Here is a 22,870-nt window from a genome sequence, read left to right as displayed (position 1 = left end):
AGAAATGTGTGGGTTTGGTAGGTTTCCCTAGATGGCCATCGAGCACGTGGCCAAACACCCAAGTGACCCCCCTCGCAAAAGCAGGTGGTTTTGAGATAGGCAATTTTGATGTCGCCTTGCTATGTTTTGGGCCCTTGCCTGTCGCGGGTACTTGCGCCTCCCACACAAGTGAGGCACCATTTTTATCGGGAGACCTGGGGGAACGCAGGGTGGTGGGAAATTTGTGTGAGTCCAGTGATGTCACACTTTCACACACAAAATGTTTTGAAAAAAGTGACTTTTTCAGCTAAAATTGAGGTTTGCAAGGGATTCTGGGTAAGGAAACGGGGGATCCATGCAAGCCATACCTCCTTAGAAGCCCCCAGGTGACTACTTTCCAGACATGTGTGGGTTTGGCAGGTTTCCTTAGGTGCCGGCAGAGCTAGGGTTCAAAAACTACAGCTAGGCACTTTGCAAAAAAAGGGTTATTTTTCACTGCGAAATTGAGGTGTGACCTTGTTGTGTTTTGTGCCGTTTTCTGTTGCAGGCACTAGGCCGACCCACACATGTGAGGTACCATTTTTCTCTGAAGACTTTGCGGAATGCGGGGTGGGAGGAAATTTGTGGATACACGCACATTCCAGCACTTTCCACAACATAAATGTGGGGATTTATTTTTTTTTTAGAATTTTTCTAGGTTTGCAAGGGTTTCTGGGTAACATAAAACTGGTAGAAGGGAGTCAAGTCACCCCATCCTAGATTCCCCTGCGTGTCTAGTTTTAAATTTTTTTTAGGTTTGCTAGGTTTCCCTAGGTGCTGGCAGAGCTAGGGTTCAAATACTACAGCTAGAAACTTTGCACAAAAAGGGTCATTTTTCACTGCGAAATTGAGGTGTGACCAAGTTGCGTTTTGCGCCATTTCCTGTCGCAGGCACTAGACCGTCCCACTCAAGTGAGGTATAATTTTTCTCTTAAGACTTTGGGGAATGCGGGGTGGAAGGAAATTTGTGGATACACGCAGATTCCAGAACTTTTCACCACAGAAGTGTGGGGAAAATGTGTTTTTTTGACAATCTTTTAGGTTTGCAAGGGTTTCTGGGTAACAGAACCTGATGAGAGGCAGTCAAGGCACCCCATCCTGGATTCCCCTGGGTGTCTAGTTTTCAGAAATGTATAGGTTTGCTAGGTTTCCCTAGGTGCCGGTAGAAGTAGGGTTCAAAAACTACAGCTATGCACTTTGCAAAAAAAGGGTCATTTTTCACTGCGAAATTGAGGTGTGACCACGTTGAGTTTTGCGCTGTTTCCTGTCGCAGGCACTAGGCCGACCCACACAAGTAAGGTACCATTTTTCTTGGAACACTTTGGGGAACACGGGGTGGAATTAAATTTGTGGATACACGCAGATTCCAGAACTTTACACCAGAGAAATGGGGGGAAAATTTGTTTTTTGGACAATTATTTAGGTTTGGAAGCGATTCTGGGTATCAGAACCTGGTGGGGGGTAGTCAAATCACCCCATCCTGGATTCCCCTGGGTGCTAGGTTTCCCAAGGTGCCCGCAGAGCTAGGGTTCAAAAAGTACAGCTAGGCACATTGCAAAAAAAAGGGTCATTTTTCAATGCGAAATTGAGGTGTGACCATGTTGCGTTTTGCGCCGTTCCCTGTCGCAGGCACTAGGCTGACCCACACAATTGAGGTACCATTTTTATCAGAAGACTTTGGGGGACGTGGTGTGGAAGGAAATTTGTGGATACACGCACATTCCAGCACTTTCCACAACATAAATACCCATTTCAGAAATAAATAGGTGTTTTTCATACCGATTTTTCCATGTATACATTTTCACACAATAATTGCTATATACCCGGTACATAATAAAAAGCCATTGCAAATTGCTACTCAGTTTTTTACTCTGGGTTCGTCTGGTTCTTGGTGAACTTACAAGTCCTATATATCCAAACAACCAGGAAGGTCCAGCGGATGTAACGGTATATTGCTTTCAAAGAGCTGTCATAATTACAAGAAGTTACAGGTGAAAACATTGACACAAAAGGCTGTTTTTTTCAACTAATTTTCAATTTTTCCAATATTTAACTGTTAGTTTCTATAAAGAAACCTTGATGGATCTACAAAAATGACTCCTTTCTGAATTTAGAATTTTGTCTACTTTTCAAAAATGTATAGCTTTCCAGGATCCATTATTGCTTTCATACTCATTTTTACCTTTAACTGGAAGGAGGTTGAAAGCACAAAAAATAGCTAAAATAGGCCATGTCCCAGAAAAATGCCAAAACTGCGTAAAAAATGTTGGTTTTCTGACAAAAGACTGTCAAAGCTAGGAAAATGTTGATTTCAGCCCCACAAACCCTTTTTTGATAACATTTGTAGGGAAAAACCCAGACGCTTTCATTTGTAGTCCATTTTTCCAATTGTGTGCACCATAAATGTGCTTGGCAGTTAAAGATGAGAAAGAATAATCTACCATAGCGGATCTATCGCCAGTATTTGCCGTGACAGTCAAACGGACCAATACAGACGGCACGTCCTTTACGTCTATAGCATGGTTACTAAAACCTGCGGGGTGCATAAAGAATATAAATTGACCCATAATTATGCTGCGATGTTGGTGTTTTCATCTGCCGGCATCGTACGAAAAAGCAACGTCTTTGACATACACACATATGAATGTATTAATGAATGTATGTCTAAGCCTTAATTCTGTTCTATACATATTGCCAATAAAGCCGCTCAACAGTTAAAAATGATAATGGATAATCTTGCGTGGCAGATCTACCGCCAGCGTTTGCCGTATTAGTCAAACAATCATTCAACCAATCTTTCAGGACCGCCTATCTCTCCGTAGGTACCTCTGGCAGTTCTAAGAGCCGTCGGGGAGGTACCCGCGAAGGTGCGGGCCATATTTCAGTGTTTCAGACCATCACTGCATGACGTCCTAGGGATGTGGGTGTGGCGCGTCGGTTACGTCTATCACATGATTACTAAAGCCCACGAGGAGCATGGGAAATGTAGTGCAACCCACAATCATGCCACAATGTTTACATCTGCCGGCATCGTACGAGAAAGTGACGTCTTTGTCAGTCAATAACATGCTTCAAGATATCAATAAATGTATGGCTACGTACTAATTATATATTACACATGTAGCCAGTGAGACAATTGGTGTCATTTTAAATGTGCCACAACACTTATCCAATGTCATTAATTAGGATATAACAGCCACTCATAACTGCATAGAAAAAATGCATGTCAACTCCGAGGAGACAAAATAAGTGTGTTAAAGTGTACATCCATACCACATACTATATGTAGACTCCTTATTCCATCAGTACATGCACACTTCATATTAATGCTCTACAATTGATGGCAACTTATAACAAAACGTATATTCAAGATGTAGAGGGTTAGTGGTAGAGTGTGAGCCAAGGCAGCCTGTAGTCAGACCACTCGATATAAGAATATGCTCACAACGTGGTCCAGGGTATGGCATCATTCAGCCCACTCTTATCACTCTGTAATCTGAACCCATTTCTGTTCTCTAATCAACAGGAATCTTGACACATCTGTGATGTGTCCAGGAATGAATGAATGAATGAATGAATGAATGAATGAATGAATGAATGAAAAATATTTGTAGAGCGCACGATGGCCAAACGGCTTCCTGGCGCTGGGAGCTCTGAAGAACCGAACAGACAGGGCCAGGAGGATTAGCAGGGGTAGGCCAGGGCAAACAGAAAAGTTTTCAGCGCTTTACGGAAATGAGAAAAAATAGGGATCGAACGCATAGAAAGAGGAAGGGAGTTCCAGAACCGGGGAGCAAGAACAGAGAAACGGGTTCCACCAGTGCGAGATTTGTGAAAGCGGGGAACAGTGAGGAGGGCAGAAGATGATGAACGGAGAGTGCGGGCAGGGGTGTGACGGAAAATCAAAGAATTGATGAAAGCCGGTGCAGAGTGGTCAAGGGCCCGGTAAACAAGGCACCCTAGTTTAAACAGAGATCTCTGCAAAATGGGCAACCAGTGAAGGGATTTGAGGACGGGAGTGAAGTGATGGGTTTTGGGCAAATGAAAGATGAGACGGGCGGCCTGATTCTGGATAGCTTGTAAGCGGCGGGTTTCATAGGCAGGGATGCCAGCGAACAAGCTATTGCCATAATCAAGGCGGGAAGTGATAAGGGCGGAAATAATAATTTTAAGGGAGTCGAGAGAAAAGAAACGAGAAATTTTCCGGATCATTCGGAGGGAAAGAAAACAGGAGGACACCACGGCACTGACCTGGCCATGCATGGACAGGTCCTGTCTGACCTTGATGCCCAGAGTTTTAACAGAGGGAACGGGGGTGGGAGGGGGGCCAAGGATGGGAGGCCAGAAAGCAGGGGACCAGGGACTGGATGAGCCGCCAATCAGGACAAGCTCAGTCTTATCTGGGTTGAGCTTGAGGTGATTGGCGCTCATCCACCCAGAGATAAAGACCATGGTGGAGTGAAAAAAGGATAGAGAGTGAGAAGAAGAGGAAAGATCAAAGACGAGCTGGAGGTCGTCAGCGTAGTTATACACAGAGACCCCCAGCTCAAGAAGGGAAGAGATAAGAGGGTGAATGTAGAGGTTAAAGAGAAGGGGAGAGAGAGAGGAACCTTGGGGGACCCCACAGGGCACCGGGAGGGGAGAAGCAGAGAAGCCGGGAAGGTGAACGGCTTGAGAACGCCCTGTCAGGAAAGAGGTGATCCAGGAGAAGGCAGAACCTCGTATGCCCGCTGCGCTGACACGGTCCAGAAGAATGTTATGGTCGACCGTGTCAAACGCAGCGGACAGGTCGAGGAGGATCAAAGCTTGAGGGGAGTTGACGTCGGCCTTGGCCTTAAGCTCGTCGAGGACGGCTAACACCACGGTTTCGGTCGAATGACCCGAGCGGAAACCAGCTTGGTGAGAAGCCAGAAGCTGGTTCCGCTCAACATAAACAGAGAGACAGGAAGTAACATAAGATTCAAGAATTTTAGCCAGATAAGGGAGAAGAGAGATAGGTCTGAAGTTAGAGGGAAGAGAAGAGTCGAGACCAGGCTTTTTAAGAATAGGGGAGACAATAGCAGATTTGAATGAAGAAGGGACCAAACCAGTGGAAAGAGAGGCATTAAGGAAGGAGAGAGGGGTATCAGGACAGGAAGAAAAGAGGGTTTTAAGAATTCGGGCAGGGGCACAATCAGTGGGGGAACCAGACTTGATTTTGGTGAGCAAAGCTAGGAAAGAGTCCAAAGGGAGGGGGGGAAAAGAGGAGAAGGAGGATTTAGGCGCAGGGGGAGCAGAGTGAGGAGGAGTAAAAGGAGTGACCAAGATGTTAGATTTGATTTTTACAATCTTCTCGATAAAGAAGTTGTTAAGAGAAGAACAGAGGGCCTGGGAGGGAGTGAAGGGAGGGCAAGCACGATCAGAGGTGGCCAAGTTGTTTACCAAAGAAAAAATTTCTTTAGCTTTGTTGGCCGAGAGCGCCACTTGTTCAGAGAAGTACTTGGTCTTAGTGGCCAAGATGGCCTGCTTGTACTCTTTAAGAAGGGTTTTGTATTTGGCCTTATGGTCAGGGCAGTAGCTGCGGCGCCAAAGGCGCTCTGAGCGTCTAAGCTCCAGTTTAAGAGTCTTGAGCTCCGGGCTAAACCAACGGTGAGCCTCATGAGGGCGGATGGATTTGACTAGCTTGAGGGGGGCTACCAAATCACATGCAGAAGAGAGCCAATTACCAACTGCAGCAGCCTGTGAGTCAAGGGGAATACCAGTGAGATCAGGGGAAGAAGAAGCAAAGGAGTGAGAGAGGGAAGCCAAGTCAACACGATTCCAGCTACGGGAGAAAACATTCTTGGGGCGAAGGGGCTTGTGAGGGGAGCCAGTAGTGATAGAGAAAGAGATGAGGGAATGGTCAGACCAGGTACATGGGAGGACACTGGTGGAATCAGTGGTGAATCAGTGGTTGTTGCAGTACAGTCCACCTCAAATCATCAGGACCATGTTTCTTTTCTAGAAAATGACTTGTTAATCTTGTTGATTGTTTTTTGCACCTTATAGTACTTTTGTGCTCTAAATTTCTCAATTTCACTTTGTGGGTGGTCATGCCCACGTATTTTAAAGCACATGGACATGTAATCATATAGATTAACTTTTTTCTGCTGCAATTAGTACACTTTTTCTGTATCCAAGGCCTGTCTATTCCTGTGTTCACAGTTTTAGGGATTTCTGTTTGGGTACAAGCAGCGCAGGAGCCACAAGGAAAATGGCTCTGAACTGCCAGTAAATTCCAAAGAGTTCCTATTGCTGGTGCTGGTTTGGTTCTCGGTCTAGTATGGACCAAGTGGTCTCGAAGGTTAGTGCTCCTTTTGAAGGCAAATAGGGGAGGTGGTATACCCTCATTACCAATGTTTAGTATTCTCCAGTGTTTACAAACACTTTTTTGAATTCCCGATGACATTGTGCTGAAAGTATTGACAAATGTTATCCTGTTTGTCTCAGATTTAACTACTGGTAAGTCCAATAAAGCCTCCCTGTTGTTATTGGAGGCCCTTTTTAGGGATCGTCGAACCAGTTTTTTCGGGTAATTTCTAACCCGAAATTGGTTAGAAAGTTTAGAGGCACGATTTTCAAAACTCTCCTTTGTGGAGCAATTTCTACGAGCCCGAAGAAATAGCCCAAAGGCCAAATTATCTCTAAGAGATTTGGGGTGGTGACTGTCATACCTCAATAGCGAATTTCTGGCCATTGGTTTTTTATACAATTCTGTCTCTAAACCCGAAGGTGTGGCCACGATAAGTAAATCCAAAAAAGCTTGTTTCTCTTTGTTGAATTCCACTGTGAATTTCAGGAATTTGTTCCGGCTGTTAAGCCACATCAAAAAAAGTCCGATAAACTCTATTTCTCCTCGCCACATGACTAAAATGACCTCTATGTAGCGCCTCCATAGACATATTGAATCACCAAATGGGTTAGTCTGTGTTGGTACATGCTCCTGTTCGAAAACGTGCACATATAAATTCACCAGACTAGGAGCGAAAACGCTCCCCATGCTGGTACCGGAGACTTGTAGGTGCGAGTTGAGCGCAAGCCATTATAAAACACAATGGAGTGATGGAGTCCAAATCTCTTTCAGACAGTAGTTGTGCAATCGCGTCCAGTGTCTCATCTTGTGGAATAGACGTGCAGTGTCTCATCTTGTGGAATAGACGTGTAGAGGGACTCTACATCAAATGAAACCAGCACACCAGTTGCCATATCAAAATCCACCTCAGAAAATAACCGGAGAACGCCTTTTTTATCCTGCAGGTAAGTGGGCATTTCCTTGACCATTGGCCTGATGAAATGGATACAGGTTCCAGGACTGATCCCAGTCCTGATATAATTGGTCTTCCCACAGGAGGTCTCTGTGGTTTATGTACTTTGGGAAGCACGTAAAAATAAGGCATAACTGGATATGCTGTTTGTAAAAAAGCTGCTTCTTGGGTGGTTATCCAGCCTTCATTTGTAGCTTCTTCAACCATTGTGGAAATCATGTTGCTTATTCTTTCGGTCGGATCATCTTTCAAACAATGATATGCTCTTCTGTCCCCCAGTTGTCGTAAGCATTCGGTGCGCTAGATCTCTGTGTCAAGCACCACAATAGCCCCGCCTTTATCGTCTGGCTTAATGGTAATCTTGTCATCATCGGTGAGCCTCTGAAGGGCTAACCTTTCCCTCTTAGGAAGATTACAAAAATAATTTTGATCTTTTTAGGTCTCGCTCGAGACCTATTGCTGCCAAGATGGGTCTGAAGGGACTTAGACTGGGGGACGAGCGCCGATTGCCCATCGTGAATGCGCACGCCCAGACCCCGCCCCCCCCCCCAGCCGTCACATCTCAGTCAGAGTCAGCCATGCCTCTCTCAGTCGCGCGTGCACACACACATGCAGGCACACACACACACACACACTGCATACACACGCTCACACACACACCCCCCCCCCCAATACACTCACGGGTGCACACACAAACACAGTCACACACACGTGCATCCACACACTCGAAGTGCCCATCTCCTGTCTCGCTAGCCTAATGCCCAAAAAAACAGTCCCCCTACTCACCGGGCTGACTCAGGACTCCTCCGCTGTTCTCCAGGCCGGTCTTTCCTCTTCAGGTGTGTAAGGTCAGCGGCTCAGGCTCGGCAGCAGGCGGGACTCTCCATGATGAGTTTCCTAGACATCCGAGGTGCATGCTCACGGCACATGGAGACGCGCAGCGTGACTTTGAGTGTGCGCCCGCCCGTACAGCTGAGGTGCATGCTCGCACGCTCATGACATTATCCTTCGCTTGTTTAGGGGTCGCTGGTGTTGGAGCGCGAAGCGCTCCCGCCACGCGCAGATTGTGGTCTGTGAACGAGCAGATTGTCAGCGTGCGTGTGCTCCCTTCCTGGCTCCGAACGCGTGCTGCTGCTGGAGCAGGGGCTTCAATTCCACAGCCGGCCACTGGGGACAGGTCCGAGACCATCAGGGGGAAGCTGCGTCTGAGGTAGCAGCGAGGCATCGCCACAGAGGAGGAACCAGGCCGGCTGCTGGGCACTGAGCAGTGAAAAACTCCGGAGCAGCAAGGCCCCACCTCCCCCCACACCTCCGGAGTCCGGTTCATTTCAAACTTGTTTCAAGTCCATCTCCCACCAGTAACAGGCGGGAGTCGTTCTTGTTGAATAAGCAGCAGCCAAGGATGGGGGGGGGGGGGTTTGGGGGCGGGAGAGACTACAGATGAAAACTCCATGCAAACCCTGTAGAAATATCTCACATGGACAACGACGGTGCCCCCAAAATAGCTGGGAGTGGCGAAGAAAATTAAGGTTTAGCCGCGTATATGAATGAGACTTCCCGAGCTCTGCCAACATCATCAGGGTCCTAGTGTGACATGCATGACTTTTGTATCAGATGTTTCAACCTTTGAGAGGCAGGGCCCTTCCATACAGGACACTCCACCAGTGGCACGGGCCACCGATTTTAATGTCTCTCCATCCACGCAGGTGATCTTTCAGATTGTTATTTCACAGGTGCGCATTTACCAGAAGGTTCTCGACCCCTGAAAGAACCGTCAAGTGCAGTTATCCCCGCAGAAAGTGAGGCGTGTTCCGATCTTACACTTTAAAGACTGAAATACTTGGTATTCTCAAAGAACAGGGCAGGGACATTACATTTATGTTACCTTTCTCATATTTAAATGGATAGTACTCTTACAATGGGTGCTTATGGCTTTGTGGGGCCAGCTTTAAAACATTATAAGCAGAGATCTCTTAGGTTCAAGTCTGTTCCTGGCTGGATTTGGGCAATAGAGAGCATAGGCAGCTGTTGATTCACTTGTCTAAAGTCTCCTCTCCCTCTGTGATGACATTTTTACCTGTTGCATTTTTAATTGTTTACATTCATTTTTTTCGCCTCTCATGTCTGTTAGTTGTTACTAGAATTTGGTTAGCTTGATTCCATGTTTGTGGCAGCCATGCAAATTGTTAGCATTCCCTTATCTGTTACTAATATATGGGTTACAGTAATTGAATTTGCTTATGTCACGTCTTATTTTCGTCACGTCCGCGGAAGGCTGAAGATGAGAGAGAGCCAACGTTTTTGGTGTGATTTCTGGTCTCTTCATTTTCAAGTCAGCTCAGCTGGTTGAGGCCACCTGCAGAGATCTGGGTGAGGCTTATGGGTCACAGCTTACATTATTATCAGGGAGACTTTCACCACCATAAGGCTCAAGCTGATGTTGTGAATGCTGTGGGTGAGGCAGCCTGTTAGTAATAGGTGCGCAGAAGAAGTTTTCATTACTGCTGCATTGCACCTTGTTCTAATTATGTTCTTTGATTCAGTGGCTTGCCTTCAGGACTATTAAACTGTTAAGGAATGTGGCCATTGACAGAAGATGCCATACAGATTCATCTCAGTCATAAAAGCAGTAGTCACGTGTTCCTGTATAGTCCATTTCATATGAAGCAGCCATACTGCTCATGCTCCCTCCCAGAAAAAAACGAGATTGAGGCTTGCTTTGATCTCTCTCCCCCATATCAACCGCTAGTGAAAGTCAGTGTTTTTGTAATTAATCATGGCATCATAATAACTACATGAGCCCAATGTCTTCTTGCCACAACTATATAATCAGACTGATAAGACTGGTAATGATTCTTGATGCCTTTTTTGGGGGAAAAATGTGATCATCCTCAGCCTTTCTTTGTAATACTTTGGATTTGATGTTACCGTTTAAATCCCTTTATTGGCATTTTCATATGAAGATGGCAACAGGTAGAGGGCAGCACTGCTGAGTCCAGGCCTCTGTCTCATCTCGGACCCCGACCATCGCCGGAGACTCGACCTCCGGCGCACTTACCCGCCTGTCACCTCTGAGTCAGAGCACACTCTGCTGTCACCGTCCCTGCACTCTCGTCTCAGTGTCAGACCTCTCTCACTCTCGTCTCAGTGTGTGTCAGACCTCCCCCCTTACTCTCAGCTTTCATCTCAGTGTCAGATCTCTCTCCCCTCTTACTCTCCATTCTCTCTCCCCTCTCACTCTCCGCTCTCTCTCCCCTCTCGCTCTCCACTCTCTCTCCCCTCCCACTCTCTGCTCTTTCTTCCCTCTCACTCTCCACTCTCTCTCCCCTCTCACTCTCTGCTCTCTCTTCCCTCTCACTCTCCGCTCTGTCTCCCCTCTCACTCTCCACTCTCTCTCCCCTCTCACTCTCTGCTCTCTCTTCCCTCTCTCTCTCCCCTCTCACTCTCCTCTCACTCTCCTCTCACTCTCCACTCTCTCTCCCCTCTCACTCTCCACTCTCTCCTCCCCTCTCTCTCCCCTCTCACTCCCCTCTCACTCTCCGCTCTCTCTTCCCTCTCACTCTCCGCTCTGTCTCCCCTCTCACTCTCCACTCTCTCTTCCCTCTCACTCTCCGCTCTCTCTCCCCTCTCACTCTCCGCTCTCTCTCCCCTCTCACTCTCCACTCTCACTCCCCTCTCACTCTCTACTCTCTCCTCCTCTCACTCTCTGCTCTCTCTCCCCTCTCACTCTCCACTCTCTCCTCCCCTCTCACTCCCCTCTCATTCTCTGCTCTCTCTCCCCTCTCACTCTCCACTTTCTCCTCCCCTCTCTCTCCCCTCTCACTCTCCGCTCTCTCTCCCCTCTCACTCTCCGCTCTCTCTCCCCTCTCACTCTCCGCTCTCTCTCCCCTCTCTCTCTCCGCTCTCTCTCCCCTCTCTCTCTCCCCTCTCTCTCTCACCTCTCTCACTCTCCGCTCTCTCTCCCCTCTCACTCTCCACTCTCTCTTCCCTCTCACTCTCCGCTCTCTCTTCCCTCTCTCTGCTCTCTCTCCCCTGTCTAGGCTGCTCTCTGACTGTCTCCAGTGGCCTCTGTCTGTCTCTGGTCACCCCTCCTCACCATCACACACGCTCACATCCACTCACCCTCACACCCTCACCCTCCCTCACACCCCCTAACCCTCACACCCCTCACCCTTGCACCCTCACTCACCCTCACCCCCTCATCCTCACACACCCTCACTCACCCTCACCCCCCTCACAACCCTCTCACCCTCACACCCCCTCACCCCCCTCACCCTCACACACCCTTACCCTCACCCTGACACACCCTGTCACCCTCACACCATCACCCTCACACCCCCTCACTCACCCTCACACCCCCTCACTCACCCTCACACACCCTCACACACCCTCACTCACCCTCACTCACCCTCTCACCCCTCACACACCTTCGCACACCCACTCACCCTCACACACCCTTACCCTCATCCCCTCACCCTCACACACCCTCAGTCACCCTCATACCCTCACCCTCACACCCCCTAACCCCCTCACCCCCTCACACACCCTCACCCTCACACCCCCTCACACCCTCACCCTCACACCCCCTCACACACCCACTCATCGTCACCCTCACACCCCTCACCCTCACACCTCCTCACCATCACATCCTCTCACCCTCACACACCCTCACTCACCCTCACCCACCCTCACTCACCCTCACCCACCCTCACACCCACCCTCACACCCCCACACACCCCCTCACCCTCACACCCTCACGCCCCCTCACGCCCCCTCACACCCCCTCAACCCCACACCCTCACACACCCCCACACCCTCACACACCCCCACAAACCTTGCACCCCTCACATCCCCTCACACCCCCTCACCCTCACCCTCACTCATCCCACAACCCACACCCCCTCACCCTCACGCCCCCTCACACTCACACCCCCTCAGCCCCCTCACCCTCACCCTCACGCCCCCTCACCCTCACACCCCCTCATCCCCCTCACACCCTCAGACCCCCTCACCCTCACACATCCCCTCACCCACCCCCTCACCCTCACTCACCCTCTCACCCATGCTCACCCACCCTTTCACCCTCACCCTCACTCACCCTCACACAACGTCTCACCCACCCCTTCACCCACCCCTTCACCCTCACACACACCCTCACTCTTACACACACCCTCACTCTCACACACCCCCTCACCCTCACACACCCTCACCCTCTCACACCCCCTCACCCTCTCACCCTCTCACACCACCTCACCCTCACCCTCTCACACCCCCTCACCCACTCACACCCCCTCACCCTCACCCTTGCACGCCCTCACTCACACACTCGCACTCTCACACACCCTCACTCTCACACACCCTCGCTCTCACACACCCTCGCTCTCGCACACCCTCGCTCTCGCACACCCTCGCTCTCGCACACCCTCGCTCTCGCACACCCTCACTCTCACACACCCTCACTCTCACACACTCACACACCCTCACTCTCAGACACCCTCACTCTCACACACCCTCACCCTCTCTCACACCCCCTCACCCTCTCACATACCTCTACCACTCTACCGCCCTCACTCTACCACTCTACCGCCCTCACTCTACCACTCTACCGCCCTCACTCTACCACTCTACCGCCCTCACTCACTCTACCGCCCTCACTCACTCTACCGCCCTCACTCACTCTACCTATCTATCGCCCTCCCTCACTCGATCTATCGATCTATCGCCCTCCCTCACTCGATCTATCAATCTATCGCCCTCCCTCACTCGATCTATCAATCTATCGCCCTCCCTCTATATCGATAGCCCTCACTCCCTCTATCTATCGCCCTCACTCACTCTATCAATCTATCGCCCTACCTCTATATCGATAGCCCTCACTCCCTCTATCTATCGCCCTCACTCACTCGATCTATCTATTGCCCTCCCTCTATATCGATAGCCCTCACTCCCTCTATCTATCGCCCTCACTCACTCTATCTATTGCCCTCACTCACTCTATCTAGCGCACTACCACAGCATCATTCAGGGGTACCACAGCATCACTCAGCACCACCACAGCATCACTCAGGGGCACCACAGCATCACTCAGGAGCACCACAACATCAATATGCGCTACCACAGCATCACTGAACGCCACAGCATCACTCGTCGCCACCACAGTATCAATCTGTGCCACCATTCAACATCAACTGGTTCAAATATGTTCTCTCAATGTTTTAAGCTTTATTACAAATGTCAAAAAGATGTTAATATTGCCATTATAAATTACAATAACTTTTATTTAAGTATTATGTATTTAAAAAAATTAAAAGCCATTTTTATTTGTAATATCAATACATCTAAGTCACGTAAATACAAAACATGTTGCATTACAAATGCTATAGGTGTCACATTTGCAAAAGATAAAAGTATTGGCATTGTAAATTACAAAGCTATTAATTTTGCTATTTTCAAAACCAACACATAAATAAAAAATGTGTCATTTACAAGACCAATAGCTCAAACTTTCATAATGCGAGACCTATTGCATTGCAAATGCTTGTTTACCAAGTGCTGCCACATCTTCATTCACTGCCTTCTCAAATGTTAATTCTTGTGCCGGCATCAAATGAGCTGGAGGATTAAAAGTAGTTTTTCAAGCCACTATTAGTATCCATTGTAATGATTTCTACTTGTTGCGCCTTCTTAAAAAAGAAGTGCAAGCACATTTTGTGAAAAAACGTAGAAAGTTCACATTGAGTCTGAAAGGCATCCACTTTGTGGGTGGACACGAAACCCAAACCATGGTTAAGTACTGCTTGTTCATCATCAGTTAGGGAACTCCAACTAAAATGTATAACTAAATTGTCTCTGTGCTGGTCCCTCCCTGTTGAAGAGTCTTCTTCTTGGAGCAGCGGAGGCTCCTGGGAGAAGGTGGAGGGCTCCAATGCACCGGGCCTGTTGGTTCCAACGTCACCCTCTGTTCGCGGCCACGTCTTACCCCTAAAAAAGGCTGATTGTTGCTTGTGGGACCACTTTGACATATTGCAGGTGTTTTATGCTGTTTGCTGCATTACAAAGAGAATGTTATGTTGTTCTGGTAATTTATTTTTATAATGCGCACAGCTACCCAACAAGGGTTTCCTAGCGCAAGCCAACAGAAGCATAACAGTGATCTAGCATTAACAATATTGATTAAAAAGCCAAGTTTTTAATTGTTTACGAAAGTTGGGAAACAGCTTCTCCCTCCTCATTACAGCAGGCAAGGAATTCCACATGGTGGGTCCCAGTAGGGAAAAAGAACGACCACCCATTCTAGACAGCTTAATCCTAGGAATCACAAAAAGTTCATCCGCAGGAGAGCGAAGAAGTCGAGAGGGATGGTTAGGGCGTACCAGATCTTGTAAGTATTTAGGCGCAGAACCAATCTTAATTCTGAACATGTAACACAGGGCCCTAAATTTTATACGATGTTCTATTTTCAGCCAATGTAGTTCTCTCAGAGCGTTACCCGTGGTGGACATTCTGGGAAGTCCATAAAGCAAACGGGCTGCAGAATTTTTCACCACCTGAAGCTTGCGAAGTACATCTTTGTTAGTCCCCAAAAAAACGACGTTGCTGTAATCCAGGCAAGATGTTACAAGTGCCTGGACCACCGTCTTTTTGGTGTCCAAAGGGAGCATCCAGATTATTTTTCTTAGCCATTTTAAGATGGTAAAACAGGTGGCTGCAACTTGTACTGCCTGTTGTTTCATTGACAATGTATTGTCAATAATAACGCCTAGATTGCGTACCTGAGAGGAGGGCTTGGGCAAGGCAATGAAAGTAAATATTTAAACTGCTAACACATGCTATTAGGACTATTAAAGTTGTTTTCACATACACAGGACACACTTTGTAAAATACACACCTTATATGTGTTCTCCTGCACATTTTGTTGTTACCATCTATGATTATCATAATGAAATCTATTGCTCATACCTCATTAAAAAATTATGTGCCATGAGGTGATGCATTTGCTAGCTGAAAAACAAAAGACATTTCAACAAAATATTGTGGTTTTTAAAACTGCATTACAACAATACTACAGTAAATAGAACATGAAATGCTTGATAAATACATTAGGCCACAACATCTGCAGCAACCGGTTTTGTCTCAAGGTTGATGTGTTGAAACAGAGGAGGGGAGATGGGCACCGTTTACCAATGGCTCTGCTTATATCAATTACACCTGATGATGCAAGATTTAAAAAATCATAATACACAACACATTTACTGATTTAAGAAATGAAGAGCTGAAAGTGCATGTTACACACAGTAACACATGAAACTGAGACAAGTGTAGTAGAAGCACCATAAAAGCGTGCTTTAAAATGTAAGATGAAGAAAACACACATACAAAGCAATACTGATACATATAAACAAGTTGCACTACTCAGAATTCCTTATGCAAATGTTGCTATTAATAAAGTGGCCTAGTGTTTCTAATGCCTTGTCTTAGAATGTCGGTGCAAAACTGTTTAGAAACTAGGTACGATCTTGAAATGTCACATAGTAATACCAGAGAGTCTATAGTTTATGAAAAATGAATTTTGAAGTGTGAATTTGTGAATTTAGGAAATTATATACTTATATGAATATTGAAATACATTGTGGTAGGAGGGTATTTCTAACATTAGCTATTTCCATGTAATAATCTCTGATGAAAATCCTAAATATTCCCTATTTGAAGTGATTTTATTACACTATGTTTGATATTGATTTAGAGTTTATTTAATTTAAAATGTGTAATGCCAATTTAAAGGCTTTTTGAAAATGCTTTTTCTTTAATGCTGACCATTCCCCTGACTTAATACAATGGTCCTTTTACAACTGGTGAGATGTTGCTATATTTTGCTCTGTACATGACTAACTTTCGACATTCCTAAATGTTTCTGCAATGTTCATAGTGAATTATTGCTGTGGGAACAGGATTTCAGCCATTACTATAGACTCATGCATTGTATTTCTTCTTCACCGATGTTAGGCCTATGTGGACTTTCAAATCTTTCGTTTTTCATGACTAGTATGGGAAAGCATCTTACTGTTATGAGTGTTCTATGTGAATCTGAGCATAGGACAGTCTTTTAATGGTGGTGTGATGCTACATCACTGGGACATTGTTATAGACTTTATAAAAGAAGATAACCCAAAGGAAGGGCACCACTACTTGATTTTTGCTCTTTGACGAATGTAATTCTGATTTTTCCTACTTTGAGGGCAACACCATATTTATTCTTTTCCCCTTACGAGAGGATGCTATGCTGATCCATCTTGATGATTACTAAGAACTATCCTCTTACTTTTGGACTGCTTTGCTGATTCTACAGTCGGTAGCTGATGGTCTAAATTCTTTTTTGCCGAACCTTTTCAATATATTTTCCTTTATTTCTTTGTTCTATGATAATGGACTTGCCCTTGATGGAATTTAAATCTGAACCCTTTCCCCTTCTTTGTAGGATATGACAGGTTAGACAAGCAAACTATCCTTCTGCCTTTAATGGTAGTGAGACTCTGTAACTCTGTAAACTGATTTTTATAATAACCATCTGATAAAGCCTTACCTAAATGTTTGGTGCTTCAATGCAAGCTGTGATATTCTTAACTAAAATTCTCAAAATGTTGCTTATTGCTATGGATTTTGACTTGTTAATACAATAACCAAATTAATCTAATGCCTGTCTATTGAGTCTTGTTAATTCTTCCATTCAAACTGGTCTATTTTACTAATGACTTAAATGCATTATAGGGAGATTACTTCTTTTGTTCTGAGTTGCTGTTGCAGAACTTTTGGCCAGCATTAATCTAATCCAATTTAACTTCTTCAGGGGCTTGGGTCTTCCCATTGCTTTTCGTTATTTTTACAGCAGGTCTTGAGAGTGGTGTACCTAAACCTGATCTCGTATATTTGAGTTAGCTGTCAATTAATGGTCAATTAATGGTCCTCATTCGACAGCTAACGTGGTATTTTCGCCACCCTAATATCCACCACTCCTATTGGCGGAGAAAGATTCCTCAGAGGATCATTGCCTCTGTGGTAAATAGAAATGCTGCAGATTGTCTAATCATAAGGGGTCCAGTACAGTTAGAGTAGTAAGGAGAGTAAGCGTATAATGAAAGATTAACATGATTGCGCTGTAACAAAGCTTTAGTAGCAGAGCAATGGTTCTGACTAGTGAAGTGATATTTTAGGGAGCCAATATTCCAAGTGAATGCTGAATTAACAGAAATTTTACAGGGTACGATTGGCATGGAGAATTTGACTGCATATAATGAGAATAAATTGAGATTTCAGATCAAAGAAGCAGCTAGATGTGTGATACATATGTAGGTTTGAAGAGTTGGTGGAAGAATGTGACATTAATCTATTTAATAGAAAAGAGTGGCACAGAAACTATAGAATGGAACTGGGAGGTGAAGTAGTGAATGGAATAGGTTTATTAACCCTACGTGCACATATTAAAGAATTAGTTAACAGGATTAAAATTGGTTAGATTTTAAAGCTACAAAGGTAAACGGAATAAGAAAAGGGGTGGCAAGGCAAAGAAGAAAACATCTGAAGCAGAGAAAGAAGCAAAAGCAAATATGTGTGAGCCTGAAATTGGGTTGGTTGTGTCTGGATTTCCTTAGTGAGAAGTCCACGAAGGTGAATATGTGCATGTTTTTGGACAAGATCTTATCTTTTTGCATTGACAACAAAGTTTTGAAAGCGTAGAGAATCCCCAGGTAAATGGTATACAAAGGTAGCAAGACTAATAAGGATTTAAAATGTGCTTTAGGTGGATATGAAACATAGAAACAGTGAATTGACACAGTCACGATTGAAGGAGTTAATGCTACTAGATTACTTTTATCTATAACAGAGAATGAAGAAGATCCTATTACGATATCTAGACTACTGGATGATCTAGAGGTGAACAGGTTTACGAGTGAGAGCTCAGGTCTTAAATTGAAATCTAAATGGACACTTCAATTGACAACAGGGAATACTATAGATGTGTTTTACAGATCTTTTTTTTATTTTTTATCAGCAACACAAGAATCTACAGTATACAAAAATGAGTCAGATTAAGAGAAATAATCTAGACATCTACAAGGTTAACGTGAGGATGGCATTAGATTATTTAACAAATTTCTAGTTAGATCCAAACAAAATATATACATGTATCTTGACACATATAAAACAGAAAACAGTAATGATCTAGATTACACATGATTTTTTAGATTAAAATATGAGAGACCTCCAGATCTTATTAAATTTAGCTAGAGATTTAGTACCCCTAAACCTGGCCAGCGCTGATTCCATACTGTGAATTTCATTAAGGAGAGACCACCATTCCATTATATGTGGGGGTTTAGGGGAAATCCAAGCGCGAGCATTTATAAGTTTAGCACAGGTTACCATAATAGTAAATAAGGATTTGTGTTGGATATTCCTACCATTAGTGTCTAACATAACTAACGCAGAGTCTAAGGGGGGTATATTCCCTAATTTCAGTGTTATTATAGTCTGAAAAGATGTCCAGAATTCTGAAAGTTTAGGGCAGGTGTAAAATATGTGCACCAAATCTGCTGCGACCAACGCACATTTGGGGCACTTAGTTCGTTCACTATATATGCTATTCGAGGCCCATTTGGTTATTCTTTCTGGGGTATGGTAAAGCATACAGGTGATTTTGAATTGCAGCAATTTTAAGCTTGACGATGAGACCAAATTATTAATATTACGTAGAGATGAGCTTATTACTGCCGGAGTAACATTAGTCCCTAACATCCTGCTCCACTTTTCTGATATTATATTGCAGTCTATGTTTCTATAAGTGTTGAGAGATTTATAACAGCTACTAATTAATGATTTAGTTTCCTGTGAATAGAAATTATCCCATATGCTTGAATCAGAAATATTCTTTAGTTTCATTTTTCGAGAAAAAAAGTCGAATAGCTGCAGATACTTGAACTTCGTAGAGTCATGGATATTATATAGTATTTTAAGTGTTTCAAAACTTAGGAGCCCTTGTGCTCCATACAAATCCCCTAACTTTTTTATTCCATGTGTTCCCCAAATGTTAGTTAATCCATCATTACAGATCTGTGAACCTTGAAATAGATAAGATCATAGATAAAAGTAGGGAGGTCATACCATATAGGAAGAAGGATAACTTGTCTGTGGGAGAGAGACATGCACTTAAAGTACTGACGGCCAACAAAGATATAAGTATTCGTATGGCAGATAAAGGGGGAAACATGGTTGTAATGGATACGAAAATATATAATGAAGAGATTCTATCTCAAATAAATAATGAGATATATTATGATTCCTTAAGTGGAAATCCCCTTGCAGACCTGGCAACCAAGATCAGTGGCGGCTGGTGGAATTTGAAACTAGAGGGGCGTAATGAAGAGGTCTCCAGCCATGTAAACAATGGTCCCCCCCACCCCCTCCCCTGACACCGTAGTATCGTCGCACAACCAAAAACTGAATCCCAAACACATAAATCCTGAAGGCAAGTTTAAGAAAGGTGCATGCAACCCGACTGGTCACAGGGCACTAGTCAAACTGCGTCATCTTCACTCACTGCACATGCAAAACCCTTCGACTGCAAGCACGAGATCTCATCCCCACAGTCAACTTGCAAGTCAGAGGCCAAGTCGCCTGCTCCATCCAATACTCTACTGACACTTCTTTCCTGCTGAAAACAGCATGAGAGCAGCTGCATGATTGGTTATAGGTTGATGTGACCAAATAGCATTGAGGCGTAGAGAAGCACACAGAATCTAAGAGCATAACTCGACTCTGTGGGGGAGTTGAACTATCTTAACCACATCCTGGAACTAGCCAGGTGAGGCCACGGGGGTTCTAGTCTGTCATGACCGCCGTCGCCTCGCACAGTGACTATCCCTGCGACGTCGCTGGCTGGGTCACAGATCAGCCCACCAGGCCACTCATTGATAAAGACGGACGTCCGTCGGAGCTGAGCTACGTGGTAAAACGACGAGTGGCCTTTTCCTCGGTTGGACTGTGGGACACAATTTAGAATTATGCACTTTAAGAAAGGCGTACTGTTGTTGAAAGGAAGCAACAGTGGTTCTGGTATCGCATATTCCATTTCTCTTCAGCTCCTTATAATTAGTGACCCTAATCCATTACAAGTACACGCTGTCACAGAGGAAGTTTGAGGGCAGGCAGGGTGAACTAAAGTAAAACTAAATAAAGTACACTTACCGTCTGTTCTCCGGAGTTTCCGTCCCGACTCCCGACTAGCGCCGTCCTGGTATTCAAGTCCCAGCACTTCATCAGGAAGGCGGCGGGGCAGGCAGCCTCCCTCCCCTCCAACGCCGCGTTCTTCATTGGTGCGGCCGGCTGCCCCCACCTACGTCATTTTCTCTCTGTATGCTGCTGCTGCAGCATACAGAGAGAACAGGGAGAGTTACTCGAGGGCAGGGGGGAGTGGCTTGGGGGAGTGGCTTTTTCACTGTTGTTAATACTGTCTGTTTGGGGGGCCTCAGGTTGCCCAAACAGTCAGTATTAACAACAGTGGGCAAGCCACTCCCCCAAGCCACTCCCCCCTGCCCTTGAGTAACACACCAGGAAATTCTGCTTTCTCGCCGTGCGAGAAGGCAGAAACAAATGGTAGTTATTACGGCGATAACTACCATTTGTTTCTGCCTTCTCGCACGGCGAGAAAGCAGGGGGGCGGTGCCCATTTGCCCCCATGGAGCAGCCGCCACTGACCAAGATTAACGGACATTTGAAAGTATGGTATGAACAAACTCTTCTTGATTTTGATGAAATATAATTACCTAGTAGTGTCAACTCCCCGATCACCATGTTTATATACACCCCCTAAGGTGCACAAAAATAGAGAGAGACCCCCCGGAAGACCCATTATTTCGGGCATTGGAGGACCGACGGAGAGACTGTCCGAACACATTGACATTTTTCTTAGGCCATATGTACACAACCTGCCGTCATTTATCCAGGATACTAAGCATGTGTTAAATGTCATGAGTGATCTGACTTGGGAACCAGGCATGTACCTGGTAACCCTGGATGTAGTATCCCTATACTGAAATATACATCACCGTTTAGGGATACTTGCGAATGAGACATTTATTATTAAAAGATCGGCTGAGCTTTTTGACCATACGATGATGATTTTAAGAATGACAGAATTGGTACTTGAAAATAATGTTTTTTTATTTAACAACAAGTGGTACAGGCAATGCCTTGGGACAGCGATGGGTTCTAGATTCGCTCCGTTTTTGCCAACCTCTTTATGGGGTGGATTGAGGCGGAGTGGATCTGGGGCCATCGCGGGCATAGATGGATGGAATATATCCACTACTGGGGTCGTTTCATCGACGACTGTTTGATGATATGACTGGTACTCAGGAGAAATTAAATGAATTTTTCATGTACCTAAATGATAATGATGTGAGCTTGAGTTTCACTACACAGTACAGTCAAGAGAGAATAGCATTTTTGGATATAGAATTGTATATATATGTGAGAACAAATTGTGTAGTAGGTTATATAGGAAGGAAACAAGTTGCAATTCATTACTGCATGCACGGAGCTGTCACCCTAGGAGTCAGATAGATAAGATACCTTTGGTGAAATGGTGCGGGCAAGAAGGAATTGTTCAGAGGATTGTGGTTTTATGTGGAATTTATCAGATATTTCATGCAGATTCAAGGCAAGGGGCTATGACCATGTGACTATAGAAAAGGCCAGAAGAAGAGCACGTGGTCTTGTAAGATCACAAACCCTTTTACCCAAGGGGACTAGTACAAAACAGAAGGAAAGGCAACAAATACGTCTGGTTACACATTACGGTGTGGAGAGTCACAAGCTTTATTCTATTCTTAATCAAGACTGGCATCTACTTAGGGCAGATAAGGATCTCTTGCCCTTTATAGGTGAAAGAACTAGTATTACATTCTAGCGCTGTGAGTCCGAGTTACCCCATTGGGAGGTCGGATATTTGGCTACAAAATAAGATGAAGGGTTTTTACAAATGTGGACGGTGTAATTCCTGCAGGTGGGTGAAGAAGAAAGTAACTAGTTTTAGTTACAATGGATCTGACAGATATGATATTGGAGTTTTTATTAACTGTGACACCACGTATGTGGTGTATGTGATAGTCTGCTCATGTGGTAAAATATATGTGGGCAGCACAATTAGGAGACTTCGGGACAGGATGATGGAGCATATCAGGGCTAGTAAGAATAGTGATACAAGATATCCCATTGCGGCACATGCTGTCGAGAATTATGATAAAAGGGATGAACATGTTTTTAATTTTCATAGAATTGACCATGTCAACCAGGACCCTAGAGGAGGTAATAGGCAGCTGAAACTTAGACATAGGGAGGTCCTGTGGTTGATGAAACTGAAAGCTGTGGAACTCGGTATGAATAATGATCATGAATACCAATATTTTTGGGGGGATGATTGAATAAGATGTTTCATGTAATGGTTTTGGAAGAGTATTTTTACTGAACGGTGAGGCATTTGTCTTATCTTATCTTTTGACTGTACGTATCTACTT

This window comes from Lissotriton vulgaris, chromosome 6 (assembly GCF_964263255.1).
Source record: "Lissotriton vulgaris chromosome 6, aLisVul1.2, whole genome shotgun sequence".
NCBI lineage: Eukaryota > Metazoa > Chordata > Amphibia > Caudata > Salamandridae > Lissotriton > Lissotriton vulgaris.
The sequence above is the reverse complement of the archived record's forward strand: the minus strand, read 5'-3'. Positions refer to the sequence as shown.